The sequence below is a fragment of the Crocodylus siamensis genome, chromosome 8, assembly GCF_052110815.1.
Source record: "Crocodylus siamensis isolate JL-2025a chromosome 8, ASM5211081v1, whole genome shotgun sequence".
Classification (NCBI taxonomy): domain Eukaryota; kingdom Metazoa; phylum Chordata; order Crocodylia; family Crocodylidae; genus Crocodylus; species Crocodylus siamensis.
In genome coordinates this window covers 50,224,785-50,245,387 of record NC_143402.1, presented here as the reverse complement: position 1 = coordinate 50,245,387, position 20,603 = coordinate 50,224,785, and the positions used below count along the sequence as shown (strand labels likewise).

Genomic DNA, 20,603 nt, shown 5'->3' with positions numbered 1-20,603 from the left:
TAAAACATAAGACAATTCCCATTATTAGCCAGTTCTCTGTGTTTGAGCGCTGGATTACATGCACAATGGGAGCTGGCTGTTTAAAACTTAAGCCCTCAATTTCATTGTATTTTCTGCTTCGGTTGTTTTTATTGCTATTTGCATCTTATTATACACGACAGTTGTTATAAAAAATAGAAAAACGAAGCATGTAAGGAGAATACCTTGTTATCTGTGGCTTGTTTTTCCTTTTCTACCTTGTCTAAGGTTAACTCAATATCATCAATATCTTTCTTCAACTCTAAACATTCATCCTCTAGTTTCCTCTTTTTGGCTGTCAGCTCAGCATTCATCTCTTCTTCAACCTCTAATCTTTCACTGAACTCCTTAATTTTAGCCTCAAACTGGAATTTCATTTTGATCAACTGATAGCATCTTTCTTCAGCATTAGCCAGATTTTCAGTTTCCTTTTTAGAGAAAACAGTTTGAAGTTTGATCATTACTCATTAAACAAAGAAAATATACATTTTTCATAATAATTTTTGTTTTCACGAATCACTCACTTAACATACAAGTTAGCACTTTAACTCATTTTTTAATTAGCCATCTTCCCAGGCATCAGAAATAACTGATGGTAACTGAAAAAACAGAAGGTTGTTGTGAATCACGTACAGCTTGCACTTGGAGCTACAGATCATTGTTTTCTTGCATCAGGACCACCATTTTTTCTTCCAATTCCTTCTTTTTTGCTTCTGATTTAGCAAGCTCTTCTTTTGTTCTCTCAAATTCTTCCTTCATGGTGGCCATTTCTTTTTCTGTCTCTGCACTTCTCAGCAAAGGCCTGATCTTAAAGTACAACTTTATCCAGGGCCAGTGCTTGACATTCATGAATGCCCAAATGTTGTATTGGATGCAGAAAATGGATTCCCTGAAATAAACCAATTATTGCCAGAAAAAAAATACATCGCTGAAGGGATATATTTGCCAGAAGAGGCAAACACTTCCACCTTCTCTCCAATATTTTTTGGAATTCAGCTCTCATGAGAAAACCTCTGCACACAGCCTGAGTGTGAGTAATAAGGTGCGCCAAGCGATCCTCTCACATCTCTTCCAAGAGGCCCAGCAAACCAGCTTTGAAGAACACCTGAAATTAAATGATAGAAGAGGCCAACAATGTCCAGGGTTTCTAATTTGTAATGTAACTAATTAATTCTTGCTATACAAAAAAACCCTTTACTTTAGTATGTCCAGATTTGTACTGAGTATGGTCAGTCTCAATGGATGCCAGCAACTTTTCACAGGCTTTCCTACTATCGATAAACTGTCCCTCTGGGATGGCACTAGCATTCAGAATCCGATACCTGTCAGTTTGAAGAAAGAAAACAAATTCATCCTTCCTTGGCACAAAGAGTACCACGAGAATCACTGTCGGCTTGAAGAGAAGAAAGAAGGATGCTTCCTGCTTGCACACCCTCTCACAATTGACTGCATCTGATGGAAGACTAAGGAGACACTGCTATGTTTGACAGCCATAGAGTATAGCAGACAGTGACATCCCATTCTGTAACTGATGGGATGCATAGTCTGACTTCTTCAGTCTTGAAATGTTATGCTATCCTGGCTCACACTCTTTTGATCTAAGACATCCAGGCAATTAAGAGGTGCCAATGTAGATTCAGAGGTTCGCAGATTTTAAGATAAAAGGACCGTCCATTTTTAAATACTTTTTTTTATACAAGTAAGATTTTAAGACTAGAAGGGGCCACTATTTACTCTGCCCTTCTGCACAGCATAGGTTACAGAACCACACACTTATGGCTTATGCGTTCAAAGAATATTCTGTGACTAAACAAGAGCATATTGTTTGGAAAGACAAATCCAAACTTGATTTAACAATTTTATGTGATGGAGAATCCACCATACTCTTTAGAAAGTTGTTCAAATGGTTAATTACTCTCACTGTTAAAGTATTGTACCTCATTTCTAAAATTACTGCACAGTAAGGGCATGCATCTACACATGCACCCGCATACTGCGCAGTAAATATGGTGACTTATGCTGATTTGATCATAAATTTGATATCTGCATCATACAGGTATCAAATTTATGCCCGATTAGTTACTACACAGTAATGCACGTGTAGATGCCTTACTGTGCAGTAATACTGTGTGTGTGGACTTGGGACTAACAGTCCACGCATAGTGTTAATGTGTTTTAACACCTGCACATATAGATGCTGACCTATTAGTGCTTACTGAGCAGTAACTTACTGCACAGTAAATTTAAATTGGCATAAATGCACATGTAGACATGCCCACAGGGTACATCAACGTGAGATGCTACGGCACAATAGCAATGAGCTACTGCTCTGTAGCTCATTGCTACCACGCAGTAGTGTTGCCAAGCACTAACCATGACATGGCGCTACTGCACAGTAGTAATGAGCGACTGCACAGCAGTTTGTTGCTACTGCGCAGTAGTGTCAGAAAAACTGTGTGGCAATGGTACTGTGCAGTAACGCTTATGCAAGTACTCAGTGACTGCATAGTAACAACTATTCAGTCTACCACTCATGTAAATGCAGCCACTATCTACTGGCTCTCTGCTAAATTAAAAACCCCTCTAACAGTCAGTAATCCCTACCCCAGGTAGATGCTCATGAACCTATGATCAAAATGTATAACCTCTTCTTGTATAAACAAAATAGATTGGCTTCTTAAGTGTCTCTAGTTACAAAGAAGGTTTGCCAGACCTTAAATTAATTTTGTATCATTTTTCTGAGCACTTTAAAGTTTTTCAATATCCTTTTTGTAGTCTTGACATAAAAACCAGACACAGTCCAGCAATGATCTCTTTAAATCAGTATATGATGGCAATGCCACCTCTCTCCTTCTGTTCCCCTGGTCATATAGTCTTCCTAGCTACAGATACATTTGGGGAACACAGTGCCAAAAACTTCAAGAACACCCTAACTTGCCACACTTAAAGCAGGGGTATGAGGGCACTGTCAATGATCTACCTTTGCTGATTATCATAGCTAAGTGAGGCTGGAAGGGACCTCAAGAAATCATCTAGTACAACTGGGGATGGAACCTGTAATTGTTAACGTACACTCAAGAGATCCCAGCAAGAAGACAACAGCATCCACTGCAGAGGAAGGCAAAAAAAACCCAGAGTACATGCCAATCTAACCACAGGATAAAATTCCTTTATGACCCCAAATGTGGTGATCAGTCTGACTCTGAAAGGAGATGTGACACATCTAAGCAAGCAACTTCAGGTTTCAGTCCCAGTAGAAGCATGGCAAACCCCAGTCAAAATCTTTAGCTTTGGCTGAAGCCAACACCCAGTGCTTCTGAGGAAGGGGAACAAATTAAACCTGTCAATTGTAACAATAGTAGGAGAAAAATTCCTTCCTACCCCCATGTGACAACCTGCAAAGCCCAGAAGCATGGGAAAAGCAGACAAGCTCCATTCTGCACTGTAATCTTGGGTCTGCAGTAACAACCCCACATATCACACACCCTAACTGAAAGGTCACAACTCTCCTTTTTGCCATCTCATCTCTTTCATGAACTTGTCCCAGCTCTTTAATCCTGTTTCACAAACAAGCCACTTTTTGAGCTCACTTTTATCTATCTGTTGCTGAGCCTGGTCCTTCTAATTTCCAGTGTATGGCGGGGAGCAGGGATCTCCTGGACTCTCAACTGTTGATTTTCACAAACCACTCCAGACTACTCCTAAACCAGGCCTGCCCAACTTTGGTATGGTGTAAAGTCTTACGTGGTGCTGGCATTCAACCTCTGGGGGACATACTGAGAAGGCAGCACTCTGCAGGGCAACCCCCTCCCTCACAGGTTTCCCCCAACCATGTAGACTGCACTGGTGGCACACAATCCTCCCAGCCTCACAGGCTGCACTGGTGTCACACAGACCCCCTGCAGCCTGCCAGCAGCATACAGACAGCAATCTACCACCTTCTACTGTGCAGGCAGTGCTGGCAATGACCAGACCCCAGTTCTTTCCCTGCTGCCTGGCAATGAGAGAGGCAGCTACCTAGGCCTGCATATAAATTACTTGCAGGCCACAGCCAGCCTTTTAGTCACATGCTGGTCCCACATGTGGAGCTACCAGTTAGACATCCCTGCCCTAAATCCCTGTTCTAAATCATATGTGATCAGTGCTTATCCAACCTCTTTTTGAAAATATAGAATCCTAAAATTATAGAAAATTAGGGTTGGAAGGGACCTCAGGAGGTCATCTAGTTCAAACCCCTGCTCAAAGCGGGACCATCCCCAACCAGATCATTCCAGCCAAGGCTTTGTTGAGCCAGGACTTAAAAACCTCCAAGATGGAGATTCCACCACCTCTCTAGATAACCTCCTAGTAAGAAGGTTTTTCCTAATATCCAACCTAAATCTCCCTTGCTACAACTTGAGACCATTGCTCCTTGTTCCGTCATCTGTCACCACTAACAACAGTTTAGCTCTATCCTCTTTGGAACCACCCTTCAGGTAGTTAAAGGGTGCTGTCAAATGCCCCCTCAGTCTTCTCTTCTGCAGCAATTTGTGCTGCTGCAAGAGCATGCCCCTGCATGTCCGGATGCAGCTGATGTGGCATGGCCCACCACATACATTATAAGGACTTCTGAAAACTAAAAAGACAATTTTCCTTGGCAAAAAAAATAATCATTTGGTTGCAAAAACAGCTGTTATTCAGTGGAATGATAAAATATGGACTTTGGTCAATTATAAGAATTCATGCAAAGAATCAGAATATTCACAAAAATAGGTACTGTCCAATGGTTTTGAGGCAGGTATTTACAGGAGGACTGAGTGCCTTGTTTATGGCTACTGAAGAGGAACACAGGTAGGCATCTCTGTTGAATATATCCCCACACTTTCCATAGTTGCTAAATCAAAAAATGAAATCAATAGTGAAATAGTGAAATCAATAGTGCTTGATACAAACCCAAGAATATTTATTACCTACCTCTGTTTAAAATCCCCTGTTTAAAATATATAAGATCCTGTTTGGAAATCCTTTCCTACAGATTCGAATGCCTTCAAGTACTCCATTACACCTCAGTTACTGCCGAACAAGCTTGTGATCCATCAGACCTGTGCTAGAACAACAGATTGTCACATTGGTCTTTCTAATGTGGTGTTAAAATCTTACTGGTAATCCATAAAATATAGTTGGTATCTTACCACACCTGGTATCTTTGTTTCATTGGGAATGATGCACCGCACAAAGTGTGGGTGAGTTGTCTGTTAGTTGGACATCAACTTATTCAGGTTTGCCTATAAAACACATATAAAATGAAATCATTGTTTCATAAACGTCTAACAAGATATTTTCCTATCTTTCATTGCATTATAATGTCTATCTGTAATATGAAATATCCTCACAATATATCTTTTTATTATGTATTGTCAGTTTTATTTCAGTGATTATATGTTATTTTATGATTTTGTACCTGCATCAGGTTAAGACCTGGGTAGACAAAGCCTTGGCTAGGATTATATAGTTGGGGGTGGTCCTGCTTTGAGCAAGGGGTTGGATTAGATGACCTTTCCAACCATAATTCTATATGATTGTATGATTTTATGAATGCAGAGTATTCCAGGGACAAACACTAGAAGCTATTCACCTCCTAGACATCAGGCCTAGTGAGAAAGGAAGACGATCTTGATAACTAGAAAAGTGATACAAAATTAATTTAAGGTCTGGCAAATTGAAAGATAATAAGCATGAATAGGGGGTGAGATAGCTAATTATAAATAGAATTTTGCTAATTAAATGGATGATTTAATGAAGAAATTTAATGGAAGACATTTTTAATGCATTAAGGTGAACTTATCTCAAACTATAGCCACACCAGATACCTAGTGTTGGGCTTTAACAGAAAAGTCCTATGGCACAAAATCAGCTGGAACTGTTCTATTTGTGGTATATCCTAGATTTACCATATTTTCTCACACACATATGCCTTTTTTCCCCCAAAATGAGCCCCCCCAAAATTGGGGGTGCATGTATTAAGTGGGGGAGCTAATTTTCTGCCTGGAGTTGGAAGTACCCTGGTTTGATTACAGCTCTACCTGCAGCAGTTGTGGTATTAATGATCAAGCAGCTGAGGAAGTCAACTGACTAAAAGGTTCATTGTTCTTCCCTCTACAGTTGTTAACAATTGTCTCTCCTTGAAAGTGGTCTTGATATTCCATTAATCAAGCTAACCTGTTTTAGGGGAATTTTGCTGTCTGATAGCTGCTCTAGGGTCTCTGTTTTATAGCTAGCTCTTTAGCTCAGACTCCTTTGCTGTTTAGCCAAACTTCTTAGCAATTTTTAAAATCACATATCCACCCATGGAGACCAGTCTTCACTAGCAACTAGGGATTCAACTTTAGTCATGTAAGAAAGGGAAGGTGAATTGCTTGAAAATTAACCTCTGTCCCTGCTCTGTACAGCACTAACTCTGGAAAAAATCTGTTTTCTTCATTCTGCCTTTCAAAAACACAAGGTGTTTATTATATTTGAGGATTTGCTATATGTAAGAAAATATGGTATGTGCATGTACATGTGTGCATATATATATGCATGCACACACATATCTATCTATTAGGGTTGTTTTGTAAGCACTGCTCCATTTCATTTAGTCAAAACTGTTTCGCTGTTTCGATATTGTTTTGATGTTTCACCCATAAGCTATTCCACAGCCGGCGCTGGGAAGACCAGTGCTGCCCGCGCTGAATCCAAGTAAGCCTGGCTTTGAAAAGTGAAACATTTTGAAACTTTCAAAATGTTTTGAGTGCCCTTGTTTCATTTTGATGCTGTTTTGAAGGCTTTTGTTTCATTTTGATTTCACAGTTTCAAGGTTGAAACACAGTGAAACAGCTTTCAAATGAAACACCAGGTGAAATTTCACACAGCCCTACTATCTATCTAGCTATCTAGTTATCTACTCTGTGTGACAGTCCCTGGTGGCAGTTCATCTCACCAATGCCCATAGAATTGGCTTAATATAGCTGGAGTTTTTTATTAGACTAAAACTACAAGTTTGATAAGAAGGAGCCAACCTGTTTCTAATTGTGAAGTTCAACTCCTCTGAAAGAATTTCAAAAAGCTGAATATTTTAGATTATCACTTCTCTTCAACACATTGTTTTTAAAAACGACCGTAACCAGTGGCCACTGCCTTAGTGACCACAGCCAGAGAACCTCGAGACTAAGCTTGAGAGTATGTAACCTTGGGCAAACCAGATTAATTCATTTTGCCTCCATTGATCTAAACTTGAAGGTGTATAAATGGCAGAGCTCACTGAAAGCAGGACAAAATCTTAATTAACCGATACAGAGACTCAGATGTGCTCCTCCCATAGAAATATGTGTTTTTCTGAAGTTTCTTGGAAGCTGCTACAAACAACTTGACAGACCAAATAAGAACTATAAGCTACTACAGAAAAGCCTTGCAGCATGTCCTTTCTTTATATCGTTCCTGCACCTAGATGTGTAATTCTTTGCTAGAGACACTACCTACCCAGAAAAGTGCAGACACAGTTTCGAAGGAAGAGCCCTTCTTCTTAGCTGCTTTCTTCTTACCACCACCTTCAGCTGGAAAAGGAGATGAAAATGCAATTTGTAGTGTTGGTGTAGCACTGTCACCAACACTTACCACTGTGGCCACATCTACATGAGATGCTGACTGCACAGTTGTTACTGTGCAGTTGTTACTGTGCAGTCATTACTAAATGACTGTGCATCGCTTCCTGGTGATGCTGACTGCACAGTAGCTCATTTCTACTATACAGCAGCATTGCATCATGGTTTGTGCCTCACGATGCTACTGTGCAGTAGTAACGAGCTACTGCCCAGTAAGCATCCTATGTAGATGCAGCCCGTATGTATAATATATATAATACAACCATATGGCCATGAGCACAGTTTTATGCCAAGGATTTGTCATAAGCAAATAGGAGAGAAAAAGCAGTTTCTTTATCTTACCATCTTCTGTAGAAGCAAAGGTAGCAAAAAGAGCACACAAAAGCTTCATTGATGCTTTCTGGTACAGCCCTACAACAGTTTCATTCAGCAGGTCCTTGTTCTTATCAAGCCAGCCAGTGATGTTGTAGTCTACCATGCCTGCATAGTGCACCAGGGAGAAGTGGGCCTCAGCCTTTCCTTCGGCAGGCTTAGGTTTCTGGAAGCTGCTAGATTTGCCAAGATGTTGGTCATACAGCTTGTTCCTGAAGGAAGTGTCAGTTGCCTTGGGAAATACGCACTCCTTTTCCAGGATGGAGAAAATGCCCATGGGCTGAACAGAAAAAAGATAGATCTAGCTAAGCTCTAGATATGACGAAATCAAGCTTTTCTGCTGAGTAAAGGAACAGATGTCTGTAATGAGCTGTGGGAAAAATGTACCTTCTCAATGAGCTCAACACAGGCAGCCCGGTCCATCCCAAAATCAATGAATGTCCATTCAATTCCTTCCTTCTTGTACTCCTCCTGCTCCAGCACGAACATGTAATAGTTGAAAAACGGTTGCAGTTTCTCATTGGCAAAGTTGATACACAGCTGCTCGAAGCTGTTGAACTAACAATAAAATTAACAAATTAATACTACCAGAATGAGTTCCAGTCTATTTAGTTCACAAAAACACTAAGGCGAGGGATCTCTTAAAATTATTGAAAGTTTTTAAGGAGCAGTTAGACAAACCTCTCTGCTAGGGACGGACTAGGAATGTTTTCTTCTTGATCCTGTCTCACTGCAAATTTGAATCCCTTCCAGTTCTACATTTCTTAGGTTTCATAATCGCTCTCTTCTATTTTTTCTAAAACCTCCCCACCCTACTCCATGAGTGCAGAGTAGGGCTGTGCAAAGCTTCGGTCGCTGATTCAATTCAGTGGAGATTCAGCCTGATTCAGCAGCTGAATCTCTGAAACCGAATTGATTCAGGAGACCCTTTAATCTCTTCAAATCAAATCAGAATGCTCCGAATCATTTTGAAGAGATTCGGAGAGATTTGATGATTCGGACATAGACACAGCTTTAAATGTTTTTTCTACATACTTCAAGGTACCAGGTGGCTCATGAACACTGCAATGAAGCGTGCTTATGAGGTGGATGAAGCGTCTCATGGGAGCACAGGGGGGTCTCCAGTGCGCTCGGTAGAGGACTCAGAAGTGGACCAGAAGCACTTCCAGTCCACTTCTAGTTCTGCTGCAGAGCATGAAGGGGACCCTCCCCGTGCCCTGAAGCTCAGCGACTGGTGCCTCCTGGGTCTGGGGAAGCACCTGGAATCCACCTGTGGCTGAACGCCAAGCTGGGGGGGCTGGAGGGGGTCTGCTGCTGAGCACACAGGGCCACCCCCCATGCTCCTTTGGGATGTTCTATCCACCCCATCATCTCAGCTTTCACAAGCCGCTCCTGGTACCTTGAGGTATGTAAAAAAAAACATTTGAAGCCATGTCAATGGCCAAATCACTGATTCTCTGAATTACCATTGAATGTTCAGATCTGGATTCAGCTGAACTGAATTGGGACAGTGATCTGAATCAACTAATCAAATCACTGTCCCCCAAATCGGGCCAAGTCTGAATCCGAATCAAATACAGCCCGCTTTGGACTGAGATCAGAGCTAGTTTCTTAATGCTGCCCACAAGATGATTTAAATAGACCAGGGCAAGGATGCTCTTTGAAGGATCTTTGTATCTTTGGAAGCAGGAGGCAGAAGTAGCTAGATGGTCTCCTATCCTTCCTTTAATTCATTCCCCTGCCTGATGGTCTTTTTTCCAGCCCACAGGCTACCAAAGCAGCTGTAGAGTGGGTTGGCTCACTAGTGGCAGAATTCCTGCTCCATAGCCACATCTACATGAAGTGCTGACTCCACAGTAGCCCATGACTACTATGTAGTAGCATCACATGGCAGAAAGTGTGACATGATACTATTGCGCAGTAGTCTTGGGCTACTGTACAGTCAGCATCATGAAAAAGTTTTGGTTACTGTGCAGTCATTTAGTACATCGCTATACAAGTACTAAATGGCTGTGCAGTAACTTCTTCACAGTCAGCATCTCATGTAGCTGTAACCCATTTGTCTCAAAGCTATTCAGCAGTTAGCCAAGTTACTGAGGTAGGGCATGGAGGTCAGCTGGTATAGAGTAGCCTTTAAAAAAAGTCAAAGTTCTAAGAACATAGTGCACTTACAAACCTCCAAAATCTCAAAACCAGCAATGTCTAAGACACCAATGAAGTGCTGTCTTGACAACTTAGTATCTAGATGTTGGTTGATGTGGGCTACCATCCAGAAGAACAGCTTTTCATACACTGATTTGGAAACAGCATTTACTGCATGGTGCACCTGCAGAGACAGGCAAGACAATTAAGTGTGAAAATGCTGTTAGGTTCTGCCTAGCTGAAATAAAACTCCTCACCATGTGCACGAAGGCACTTACCTGATCCACAGTTTGACTCTTTGTAACATATTCATTTCCCACTTTCACCCTGGGAAAGAACAGGGCTATCACCAAGTCTGCTGAGTTCAGGCCCATTAGATAAGCTGCTTTGTCAGCCTCTACAAAACTATGGAAAGGACACATTTGTAAAACACCTGGAAATAAATCAGGAAAATAAACAGCCTAGATTTTAACGGGAGTGGACAGAGCTAGTCCATAGCATCTGTATAGATTGGGCACTTCAGAGGGGCTTTGCGGTACTTTTATCTAATAGCTGATTCAATCACTTATTAGTTAAAACCCCAAAAAGCCCCACTGAAGTGTCCAATCTATACAGGCATTGGGAGGCAAAGGTCAAAGTAATGCAATACCTCTTCTGGGCATGCACTGCACTCGGCACAAGGGTACGCTGAGCTTAAAGTAAGGCATTTTCTCTCATGTCTGTAAGCAGCCATAAACAAAAGGCACTTCAGACTGCTACCAAGAGCTCAGCCTGAATCCATACAGGAGCTTCATTGAGTTTAAAATTCTGATGAAGTTTTTGTAAAAAACTCATGGAACTCTGAACTTCCTGGTCTAAAATGGAGTAAAAAGTACAGATATTAAATGAGAAAGGCTAATCTGATTAACTTGTAGATAAAATGATTCACAAAAATGTTTATCACCCAAATCTTGAGTGCTGGCCTACCACAAAACCTTTACCTTTGCTAAACTGAAACACGTTATCATTTTGCTTTTTTCCGAATACCACTTTTGGGCTAAATCTCGTTTGAATGGCAAATTCATTTCATGATACAGTAAGGAAAATGTTTATATCAGTGACACAAAACACATGTAAATCAGGACAAAAATATATATTTTTAATCGAATTAATGTTGTAGATGTTTAATTTTTAGAATATAATTTGGTATTTTTCTAGTTTCCAGATAGCAAAACCCCTGGCTGAAAGGACTACTTCCAAGGGCAAGGAGAGGGATTTCTGGCGGCAAAGGTCAGGGTATAGGGGGCAGGACTTCTGGTCACAAGATGACAACCAGGGGGCAAGGCACCTGTTGAGGGCCACACAGCCTTTGACAGCTTGCCAAAACTCGGTAAGTGGCCCTCCAGCCAAAATAATTTTCTGCCCCCAGGCTAGAGTCTGAGTATCCCTCTCCCTGGCTGAGTACTATCGCCATATGGCTACTGGGTTAAAAGTTGGGAGTACTGTCACTCTCCTCCTCTATTTTAACTTCTGACAGGTATGCATTGACCTTGGTGATCCTATTCCACCATGTCAAAAATTGCCCCCACACAGCTTTGTAAATGTCACTTGTGCGCATAATAGTGACATTAGCTTTTAGCAATGTTTCATCATTAGCTTTACTCACATCTGTTCCTATAAGCCCCTCTGTGTTGTCAGTGCTTGGCATTGTGATCTCACCCTGGCTGATAAATGGGTAGTTATATGGGTTGGTTGTGATGAGAAGCATCTCTAAGATCCAAAGCAAAGGGTTAACAGAGCTGACAGGACAATTTCAGGTATTACCAACAGAAACTGGAAAAAATGCTCAGCAAAAGCTTTCACATAATTTTTTTTCTTGTTTTGTTTCACATAATTTTTTTTCTTGTTTTGAGCTCTAAAAATTAGTTGCTTGTTACAAGAACATCAAGTCAAAAAGAAACTTCTCATGCTCTGTCTTTCATTAAGAGAGCTGAAGAATTCAGGATAGCGCTGAAAGTTGATATATTCATCTAGCTTGGTATGAACTAAGGGCTGCATTTCATTGTGGGTGGACAGAGAGCAAGCCCTCTTCAAAGAAATGTCTTTTAGGTTACAGTCTTAGCTCGAATCTGCACGTGTTTATATAGCGAATTTCTATTCTTTACCTGTCATGTAAGTGCTATATTTTGGTCATCTGCAGGGTATTTTTGAGCACTTTTATGGCCAGAGAAATTATGTTCCTGGACATGTAGTCATGTGCAGTGGGATAATGATGTAGATGTGCAGACTCGCAGCAAAGCAAATGGGAGAGAGCTTCCATTTCCTTCCCCCCACTCCTCAGCTGAGGGCAGGGCTGTCGCTGGGGGGGGGCAAATTGGGGCAACCACCCCGGGTACTGCCCTTTGAGGGGCCCCACGGAGTGGGGCAGAGCAGCAGCGGCGCAGATCCGAGCAGAGTGATGGCTCTGCATCCAAACCGGTCACTATCCCCCCAAAACCCCCTGCCGATGGTGGTGGTGGCAACAGCTTCTTCAGGTCCAGGGCTTGGATTGGAGCGGGGGCAGGGCCCTGCATGAGCTGATTTGGCCCAGGCCCTGCACCCTGCTCGGGTCAGCTCTGGCTGAGGGCACTCACCTTGGAAGCTGAAAATTCAGGGTTTTAGATTTCCCTTACCTAGATGATGTTTTAATAATGGCCTATCCTGATTTCCTAGCACAGTGCTCTAACCACCATGCCCCAAGTCAGCTGTTACCCAGGCCTTTCTACAGGCCTGTCTTTTGAAGCTGATCCCCTGGGAAGCTATGAGAAGGAGGTCTGTAGGAGATGTATGCCGTGGTGAAAAGAAAAACAAGCTGGAAGGGGTGTGGCTCAGTGGGTGTGTCTACCCATATGCTTTAACGTGCAATAGCCTATTTTACTGCACCTTAAAGCATCATGTAAAAAATTTTGCTATTACACTAATGAACAGTAAAATAAGCTACTGCACATTAAGCATCACTTAAAAACTGTGCACATTCATTACTGAGTATTAAGGAAGCCTAATGCACTTTTGTTTAGTACCTCACACTGGAGGTACATGAGCACAGAGTACAAAGGCTGCTCTGACACACTGGAATTCCAGCATGTCCATGCAGACTCAATTGATCAAGTCTGCTGGAGCGTGGCAATTACCACTCTAGCAGTCTCCTGTGTCTTGTGTATCAGTGTTCCCATGCCTAAAACAGGTGGTGGGGTCCCTTGAACTAAAACTTGTCAAATGAGCTTTAATTCAAGTACCTCCACCAACATTTTAAGTACCGGGATGCTGATATATGAGACACGGAGGCGCTTTAATTAAAGCAGCTCTTGGAGCAGCTCTAATTAAAGTACCACCCCTCCCCCACCTCTGGAGCAGGTCTAAAAGTGCCCAGAGATATTAAATTTAATGTGCATTAGGAGAAGTGCCTTAATGCACGTGTAGATGTGGCCAGTGAAGGGGCTACCATCCTATAAAAGGAGAAGGCACCTGGTTCTAGCTTAGGCCTTCTTCCTAATGGGATAGAAACTTCCCCTTGTACTGTAGTTCCTCCATATTATCCAATGGCTGTATGAGTGAATCAGCTCCAAAACAAGTGGAGATGGTATGGTGGTTAGGGTGCTATGCTAGAAAGTTGTAAGAACCCAGGTTTAAGCCCCTCTGGGTGAGGAGGGCCTAGAACCTAGGATTTCTAGCTTCCTAGCACCTTGACCACTGAATTATGGGGGGAAGAGAAGAACCATAACTGATCCAACTTTAATCTGTTCCTAAATTCAGTAGTCATTGGTTTCAGTCAACTCCATTTTCAGGCATCTAACAACATTACATGTGCACAAAGTGTGTGCATACATGGTATGGGTGCTACTGCATGTGCTCAGTCTATGTGACTAGACAGGCATATTCATCTATGTGCAACAGGGCTATGTGTCCATGAATAGAATTCCTCTGGGCACATAAGTAATAAAAATTCCTAGTAGAGAGAGCAGAATTCTACCCAAAGTGTGTTGGAAAAGCACAACACATTTTCTGTGATAACCCATAGCTTCTCAGGGGTCCTGACATCTACCAGAATTGTGTTGGCATGGCTCTTTCGTATAAACAAGAAAGTATGTAACCATGTGACTGAGATCTAGATTTAAATCCACTGTCTGGGAATATCCTGAGCAGTAGTTACTCCAGGTGCTTTGGTCTGTATCTGCTGAATGGACCACTGTAACTGTTTGTCCCTTTTACCAATGACTATTTAATGTAAAATGTAGAACCACTACTGGGAGCAGAAGGCAGTGCCCATTTCACTTTGCCATAGACTGAGTCTCCCTCTTGTTCACTCTATGAATATTTCTCACTTGGTTGCCCAAAACATCAGTTTCAACAAGTGGATGGAGGGTGTCCTGGGCCTGTAGCTAGAGATCTCTGCTAAAAAGTAGGAAATGTGGGTTCAAACACTGCTTGGATGAGGGGGCCTTGAACCTTGTTTTCCCCTCCCTGGGAAAGTACTTTAAGTATTAAGCCATTGGACTTTAAGGCAGAAGAACCCTCTTCCTCCTAACAGTCACTAGTAACAGTTCTTTTCTGACTAACTTTTTATGGACTTACCCAGAGTTATATGCCTTCCTAAGCAGAATAAGAACACAATAGAGTGTAAGTGCTACAGCAAATTCTCCCTGAGCGTTCTCAGAAGGCCAGTTCAAGTTTTACAGGGGCAGGTGGATCTAAAAAACATGTAAGTGGCACTAAATGCCATCCATGTATGTAAATACAGATAATGTCCCTAAAGAGCATGTTGGATTTGGGCCTGGGTTTACTGACCTCAAATGGGCAACAAAGAGCCACATCCAGAACACCAATAATAAAGTGCTCTTGACACTGCTTAAAACCTACTGCTCTCATACTCCACAGAAAGAATCTATAAAACACACAATTTTTTTATTCAGGATCTTGGAGTTGGCCCATATGAATTAGACAGAATTTCAGGGCCAAATAGAGGGGTGATGTGTAAGATAGTATCTGTTAACTTCACTGACTCAATAAGGCATGCAGCAACTGTATCAGTGAATCTGTGTAGACTGTGGGGAGTTTTTGCCAGGTTTAATTATATTGACCATGATCACAGTGCTGTATATCGGCACAGTTTATTCCCTTTCATGTACTAAAAGTAATAAATCAGAATGAAGTACTTATATCCAAAAATGGCTGTGCTCATACTAAGGGTTTCATACTGCATTAACTATATTATTACTGCTTATTGCTTTTCCAGTGGAGAATCTGGTGCAGGAAAGACTGTGAATATGAAGCATCTCCAGTTTATTATTGCTAACTGCTTTAACTATATTATTATTGCTATCACCATAAAACCTAGGACCCTCTACTACCACCACTACTGAACCCATTGCACTGGGTGCTGTGCAGACATGGAATAAAAAGATATAGTACTTGCCTCAGGGTGCTCACAATAATATTATTTGCATAGTTAAAGCAAATTTATATACAAGTCCTTGTATCACTTCTGAATATGATCCTGACTGTCAGCTACATTTCTGACCACCTTTAAATTCCATTGAACATCTATCAGAGAGCTAAAAGAGTTCAACGATAAACTTTTCGGCACTGGTCCAACAATAACACTGCCAGAATTGAGTATTGTTCCTACCTATCAGTTCAGGCTTCTTATTGGAGAGAATCTGATAGAAGATGTGATAACTCCTTTTAGCCTTCAGCTAGAAAGTAACTCTTGACTTTTCCAGCAAATCTGCAATATAAATGCACATCCATTTTTTTCTTGCTGCTCTACACTGTGGGGAGAAACCCCAAATCTTAACCCCACTCATTTACTCACAGGTCTCAATATCAGCAGAGGCCAACTCTCCAGTGGTACCAAAATGAATTCAGATGAATTTACCCTGACAAATAGAAAAACAATTAATGGTCAATACAGCATAACAAATTTATTTCAAGTCCCTACAGAGACTTTATATCTGATTTAGACCCCCTGGGTAGGAGCCAGCACCACTTGCCTTGGAAGTTGGTTCCAGCTCCTAGCCGCCCTGACTGTGAAGTAGTTCTTATGGATGTCTAATCGAAACCTACTCTCCAACAACTTGTGGCCATTATTCCTTGCTATGCCAGGAAGCGCTACGGCAAACAAGGTCTCTCCCAAACCCTTCTGGTCCCCCCACAGTGAGTTTCTAGACAGTCACCAGGTCCCCCCTCAGCCTTCGCTTGTGAAGGCTGAACAGGTTCAGGTCCCGCAGTCTCTCATTGTAGGGTCTGCCCTGTTATCCCCGGATCATGTGGGTGGCCCTGCTCTGGACCCTCTCAATGTTGTCCACATCCCTCCTGAAGTGGGGCGCACAGAACTGGCCGCAGTACTCCAGCTGTGGCCTGACCAGTGTCACATAGAGGGGGAGGATCACCTCCTTGGCACTACTTGAGATGCACCTGCGGGTGCATGACAAAGTCTGGTTAGCCCTGCCAACAGTGACCTCACATTGTTGGCCCATGTTCATCTTGGAGTCAATAATGACTCCGAGTTCCCTTTCTGTCTCCATGTTCTCAAGAAGGGAGTTTCCCATCTTATAAGTGTGCTGCTTGTTATTACTGCCCAAGTGTAGCACCCTGCGCTTGTCAGTGTTGAAGTGCATCCTGTTTTTGTTAGCCCACCCCTGCAACCTATCCAGGTCTTGCTGCAGTCTTTCCCCCCCTACTAGCATACTCTTACTTCACCCCAAATTTTAGCATCATCAGCAAATTTAAACAGGTTGCTTTTCACCCTGTTGTCACTGATAAAGAAATTGAACAGCACAGGCCCAAGGACCGAGCCCTGGGGGACTCCGCTGCCCACTTCCCCCCAGGTCAAATATGACCCGTCCATGACCACCCTCTAAGTATGTCCCTTCAGCCAATCTGCAATCCATTTGACTGTGTAGGCATCAATGCCACAGTCACCTAGTTTTTTAATGAGGATGGGGTGGGAGATGGTGTCAAAGGCCTTGCTGAAGTCCAGAAAGACTACATCTACAGTGACACCTGCATCCAATGCTTTTGTGACCTGATCATAAAAGGCAATCAGGTTGGTCTGACATGACCTGCCCCTAATGAAACTGTGCTGGTTGCCCTTGAGCATCATCCCTGAAGCCAGCCCATCGCAGATGTGCTCCTTGATGATCTTCTCAAAGAGTTTCCCTATGACTGAGGTAAGACTGACAGGCCTATAGTTGCCCAGGTCCTCTCTCCTCACTTTTTTAAAGATGGGGACCACGTTGGTTATCTTCCAATCACCTGGCATGTGGCCCGAGCACCACGAGCACTCGTAAAGCCATGCCCAAGGCCCTGCAATAACCCCTGCTAGCTCCCTCAACACCCTGGGGTGGAGAGCATCTGGACCCGCTACTTTGAACACGTCCAGCCCCTCCAGAAGCTCTCTAACCCGGTCCTCCCCAACCTGAGGTTTGGAGGCGTTCCCCTCGAGTCCATCTTGCATCACGGTGGGGAAATCCCAGTTCCTGCCCAAGAAAACAGAGGTGAAGAATTGGTTAAAGAGGTCTGCTTTCTCCTCTGGCGCAACCACCAAATTGCCCAGAGAATCCTGCAGGGACCCCACATTTCCCAGTGCTTTCTTCATCCTTCCTATATATTTGAAAAAGGACTTTTTATTATCTTTGATCTTGGATGCCAGTCCTAGCTCTATATCCACCTTAGCTTTCCTGACAGCCCTCTACAGGCCCAAGCAGAGGAGGTATACTCCTCTTTGGGGATAGCACCCCCTTCCATCGGTTGTATGTCGCCTTTTTTGGCAATCAGGCATTCCCGGACAACCTTGGTGAGCCAGGAGGGCTTTTGGGCACTCCTGCCCCCCTTGCTTTTTGTTGGGATGGCTACCCCTTGGGCCCTGAGTATCATCTCCTTAAGGAACGACCACTTATCTTGGATACTGAGCTCCCCTGCTCTTGAGAACCCCAGTGCCTCTCCCATTAATCTCAACTGGTTGAAGTTGGCCCTCTTGAAGTCTAGGGCTGCCGCCTTGCTGCAAGCCTTTGACACCCTGCACTGGATGGTGAATTCCAGCAAGCGATGATCGCTATCGCCGAGGTGGTCAAGGACCTGGAGGCCCCTTACCAGGTCGTCGCCTGTGGCCAGGACCGGGTCCAACAGGGCATCTCCTCTGGTGGGACTGTGCACCTCCTGAATTAAGTGGAGGTCCTGTATGTTGGCCAGGAACCTCCTGGAATGGTCCAACCTGGCTGACTGTTCCTCCCAGCAGATGTCTGGGTAATTTAAATCACCCATGACAACTACATCCCTTGCCTTAAGTGCCTCTGCGAGTTGGCCCGAAAATTCCTGGTCCAGCTCCTCCCCTTGGTTGGGGGTTCTGTAGTAGACCCCCTGTAGCAAAGATGTCCCTCTGCTTTAGCTAACGTGTCCCTGCTTGCTTGCCAGGTCTCCGCTGGGATGCCCGATTCCCACCTTCCGTGTTGCACACCCCGAGCTCACCTGCCACGACTTTGATGATATTTCTCTGGTTCAGATGGACTGTCTGGCGCGTGCATGTCCGGAAGTGAGACTTCGCATCTGTCGGTGAGCTAGTGAGGGCTCCTCCACCCCTACACCCTCACCCGAGCCTCCACGGCAGGGGTTCCTTCCCTGCCCCACTCCTCTCGCGTGAGTCCACAAGAACCTCACGAGGCTTAACGGAGGGGAACCAACAAAAATGCTGCCACCTTAAGCGGTCGTGTTTGAGTCCTGCCCCTCCTCGAACAGGGCCCTGTTCCTTTTCTCAGGAGCCTTGTTCTGTGGACATCTTCAGAAAGTCCTGCTGAGCGTGCCCTGTGGCCCCGGCACCAGGGACTTCACTGGCCACCCAGCCACCCCTTGTGACCCGCCCGGGCTTGCCTTTCTGCACTTTTCGTGGAGCCCATCACTCCCGCGCGCCGCAGTCGCTCTGCCTCCTCTCTGGGTCACTGCCTCTGCCGCGGGACCCTCGGCGGTTCCCTGACGCTGCCCCCAGAATGTGCGCGTCCTGCTTCAGGCGGTGCGCATCCACCCCTCCGTGTCCTCACCAGCCTCCGCTGCCTGCCGCGGCACTTCCGCCCCTGCTTCTGGCTCCAGTGTGGCTTTTGAGCCAGGCGCGGCCGCCGTGCACCTGTGAGCAGTAAGTGGTTGCTTCCCCTTTCAGCTCTGCACCAGGGGAGTTCTCGGAAAGGGAGCCGCTCAGCCAACTTCACAGCTCCTTGGCCCGCCGGCTCCCACACACCACCACCATTAGATCCCTCTCCCCACAGCCACCTTGTATCTTGACCCAGAGCACTTCACCTTGCCCCTCCTCTGTCCCCATTCTGCTGGCAGAGGATGTATATTGCTCCTTGATATAGAGCGCCACACCCACACCTTTCCTTCCTTCTCTATCCTGCCTGTAAAGCCTGTAGCCCCTAATGCTAACTGCCCAGTCATGGGATGAATCCCACCACGTTTCTGTAAGCCCTATTATGTCTGGGTCTGAACTGGCTATTTTGAGGGCAAGTTCCTCCTGTTTATTCCCCATATTATAAGCATTGGTATATAGGCATTTAAGGCCTTGCCTAGCTGCATGTGCAACCCCCCAGTTTGGGATACTGTCTGTACCCCTGTTTCTTACCTGGGCACTCCTTGCATTTGTCACCTGTCTCCTCGTCTTCTTGCGGCCCCCTCCCTTTGCGAGGCTAGTTTAAAGCTCCCCGTACAAGATCAGCCAACCTGGAAGAGAAGACATGCTTGCCTTTAGGAGAGAGGTGAAGCCCATCCCACCTCAGCAAGTCCCCCGCCCAAAAGCATAGGTCATTATCTAGGAACCCAAGGCCTGCCTGGCAGTACCAACTGCATAAGCACTGGTTGACCTCGCCAATGCAGGCCCTGTGTTACCGTCCCCGCCTACTCACCAGAAGAAGAGAGGAGAATACCACCTGTCCCCACATCTCCTTAAGCTTGTACCCCAGAACCCTGAAATCCTTCATAATGAGGTCAGATAATTGAAGAAATATGGAAAATCACATAATATGCACATAGGAAGATATGTACCGATTGCAAATTGTAGCCTGACTTAGATACTATGGATATAAGTTTCAGTCTGGATAGACTTTTGTTTTCTGAGAGGGATTAAAATTAACTACATAATGGTCTCACCACTTCTGGTTTCTGACTACAGGCCCGTTACTCATACCTCGGTCCTGGGGAAAATTATCCAGGAGCACACCTGCGAGGGACCAGCAGGGGAGATTATGCTTAGGGGCAACCAACACAGGTTCAATAGAGGCAGGTCCTGTCAGACCAAACTTGTGGCCTTCTACAACCAGGTCACAAAATCCTTGGATGCAGGTGTCGTGGTGGACGTAGTCTTTCTGGACTTTAGGAAGGCCTTTGACACAGTCTCTCACCCCATTCTCATTAAAAATTTAGGCAACTGTAGAGTCAATGCCTACACGGTCA

General features: G+C 44.1%; 1 pseudogene; it reads right to left on the bottom strand.

The window, feature by feature from the left end:
* Positions 1-20,603, bottom strand: part of LOC149858440 (myosin-3-like) — a 31,512-nt pseudogene that overhangs the window by 5,365 nt on the left and 5,544 nt on the right.